The sequence below is a fragment of the Triticum aestivum genome, chromosome 7B (genome assembly GCF_018294505.1).
Source record: "Triticum aestivum cultivar Chinese Spring chromosome 7B, IWGSC CS RefSeq v2.1, whole genome shotgun sequence".
In the NCBI taxonomy this organism is placed as follows: Eukaryota; Viridiplantae; Streptophyta; class Magnoliopsida; order Poales; family Poaceae; genus Triticum; species Triticum aestivum.
Genome location: NC_057813.1, coordinates 718,090,168 through 718,093,857, shown reverse-complemented (window position 1 = coordinate 718,093,857; position 3,690 = coordinate 718,090,168).

The following is a 3,690-nucleotide window of genomic DNA, read 5'->3' as shown; positions in this document are numbered from 1 at the left end:
AAACTGAGTGCTTCTACTGCAAAGGAAATGATCACTGGAAATGGAACTGCCCTAGATGATAAGAAGGATGGCATAGTGAACAAAGATATATTGGATATACATGTTATTGATGTGTACTTTACTAGTGTTTATAGCAACCCCTCGGCATTTGATACTGGTTCAGTTGCTAAGAGTAGTAACTCGAAAACGGGAGTTGCAGAAAGAACAGAAACTAGTTAAGGGTGAAGTGACGATGTGTGTTGGAAGTAGTTCCAAGATTGATATGATCATCATCGCACACTCCCTATACTTTTGGGATTAGTGTTGAACCTAAATAAGTGTTATTTGGTGTTTGCGTTGAGCATGAATATGATTTGATCACGTTTATTGCAATACAGTTATTCATTTAAATTAGAGAATAATTGTTGTTCTGTTTACATGAATAAAACCTTCTATGGTCATACACCCAATGAAAATTGTTTGTTGGATCTCGATCGTAGTGATACACATATTCATAATATTGAAGCCAAAAGATGCAAAGTTAATAATGATAGTGCAACTTATTTGTGGCACTGCCGTTTTAGGTCATATTGGTGTAAAGCGCATGAAGAAAATCCATGCTGATGGGCTTTTGGAATCACTTGATTATGAATCAGTTGATGCTTGCGAACCATGCCTCATGGGCAAGATGACTAAGACTCCGTTTTCCGGAACAATGGAGCGAGCAACAGACTTGTTGGAAATAATACATACTGATGTATGCAGTCCGATGAGTGTTGAGGCTCGCGGTAGGTATCATTATTTTTTGACCTTCAGAGATGATTTGAGAAGATATGGGTATATCTACTTGATGAAACATAAGTCTGAAACATTTGAAAAGTTCATATAATTTCAGAGTGAAGTGGAAAATCATCGTAACAAGAAAATAAAGTTTCTACGATCTGATCGTGGAGGAGAATATTTGAGTTACGAGTTTGGTCTTCATTTGAAACAATGCGGAATAGTTTCGCAAATCACGCCACCTGGAACACCACAGTAATGGTGTGTTCGAACATCGTAACCGTACTTTATTAGATATGGTGCAATCTATGATGTCTCTTACTGATTTACCACTTTCGTTTTGGGGTTATACATTAGAGACAGCTGCATTCACGTTAAATAGGGCACCATCTAAATGCGTTGAGATGATATGAACTGTGGTTTGCCAAGAAACCAAAGTTGTTGTTTCTTAAAGTTTGGGGTTGCGATGCTTATGTGAAAGAGTTTCATCCTGGTAAGCTCAAACCCAAATCGGAGAAATGTGTCTTCATAGGATACCCAAAGGAGACAGTTGGGTACACCTTCTATCACAGATCCGAAGGCTAGACATTCGTTGCTAAGAATGGATCCTTTCTAGAGAAGGAGTTTCTCTTGAAAGAAGTGAGTGGGAGGAAAGTAAAACTTGATGAGGTAACTGTACCTGCTCCCTTATTGGAAAGTAGTTCATCACACAAATTTGTTCCTGTGACTCCTACACCAATTAGTGAGGAAGCTAATGATGATGATCATGTAACTTCAGATCAAGTTACTACCGAACCTCGTAGGTAAACCAGAGTGAGATCCGCACCAGAGTGGTACGGTAATCCTGTTCTTGAGGTCATGTTACTTGACCATGATGAACCTACGAACTATGAGGAAGCGATGATGAGCCTAGATTCCGCAAAATGGCTTGAGGCCATGAAATCTGAGATGGGATCCATGTATGAGAACAAAGTGTGGACTTTGGTTGACTTGCCCGATGATCGTCAAGCCATAGAAAAGAAATGGATCTTCAAGAGGAAGACGGACGCTGATAGTAGTGTTACCATCTACAAAGCTAGACTTGTCGAAAAAGGTTTTGACAAAGTTCAAGGAGTTGACTATGATGAGACCTTCCACTCGTAGCGATGCTTAAGTCTGTCCGAATCATGTTAGCAAATTGCCACATTTTATGAGATCTGGCAAATGGATGTAAAGACTGCATTCCTGAATGGATTTCTAGAATAAAAGTTGTATATGATGCAACCTGAAGGTTCTATTGATCCAAAGGATTCTAACAAAGTGTGCAAGCTCCAGCGAACCATCTACGGACTGGTGCAAGCATCTCAGAGTTAGAATATACGCTTTGATGAGTTGATCAAAGAATATAGTTTTATACAGACTTGCGGTGAAGCCTGTATTTACAAGAAAGTGAGTGGGAGCACTACAACATTTCTGATAAATATATGTGAATGACATATTGTTGATCGGAAATAATGTAGAATTTTCTGGAAAGCATAAAGGAGTATTTGGAAGGAGTTTTTCAAATAAAGACCTCGGTGAAGCTGCTTACATATTGAGCATCAAGATCTATAGAGATAGATCAAGACGCTTGATAAGTTTTTTTCAATGAGTACATACCTTGACAAGATTTTGAAGTAGTTTAAAATGGAACAGTCAAAGAAAGAGTTCTTGCCTGTGTTACAAGGTGTGAAATTGAGTAAGACTCAAAGCCCGACCATGGCAGAAGATAGAAAGAGAATGAAAGTCATTCTCCATGCCTCAGCCATAGGTTCTATAAAGTATGCCATGCTGTGTACCAGATCTATTGTATACCCTACACTGAGTTTAGCAAGGGAGTACAATAGTGATCTAGGAGTAGATCACTGGACAGCGGTCAAAATTATCCTTAGTGGAATAAGGATATGTTTCTCGATTATGGAGGTGACAAAAGGTTCGTCGTAAAGGGTTACGTCGATGCAAGTTTTGACACTGATCCAGATGATTGTAAGTCTCAATCTGGATACATATTGAAAGTGGGAGCAATTATCTAGAGTAGCTCCGTGCAGAGCATTGTTGACATAGAAATTTGCAAAATACATACGGATCTGAATGTGGCAGACCGGTTGACTAAACTTCTCTCACAAGCAAAACATGATCACACCTTAGTACTCTTTGGGTGTTAATCACATAGCGATGTGAACTAGATTATTGACTCTAGTAAACCCTTTGGGTGTTGGTCACATGACGATGTGAACTATGGGTGTTAATCACATGGTGATGTGAACTATTGGTGTTAAATCACATGGCGATGTGAACTAGATTATTGACTCTAGTGCAAGTGGGAGACTGAAGGAAATATTGTAACATCCCAAATTTTCAATTTGGCATGTTATACATAGGTCATCCATGCATATCATATTTTATTGCATTTCCGGTAGCAATCCTCGAAATCCTAAGCAACTCAAGGACCCTCGGAGAGAGTTGGCAATTTTTCGATTTTCATATTTGATTTTTATCAAGTAGTGAAGACGAGGATTTTTGGTTTTAATTATTTTTCTCTCCGGAAAATATTTCATTTTAAAATAAATAAATGAGGGGAGATAATATGACTTCTCCAAAATAATTGAAATATCGGAGGAAAAATGTTAAAATCATTATTTGGTTTTATTTGGATTTATTTTGGAATTTTATTCGCCTTAGAAAAATTTGCATATATTTAAAAATTGCATTTTAGGGGCCAAGAAAAGTTCATCTTGTTCTAAATATTTTATTTAGACAAAGAAAACTTGTTTTGGCAATTTTAGATTTTTATTTATTTTTCTAGGATTTTATTCAGCGGAACGTTTAAAAAAAAGAACCGCGCCCGACTAGGCCAAAGGCCCAGCCGAGCAGGCCGGCCCAGCCACCCCGCCTCCGCCTGCGCGCGCCGCC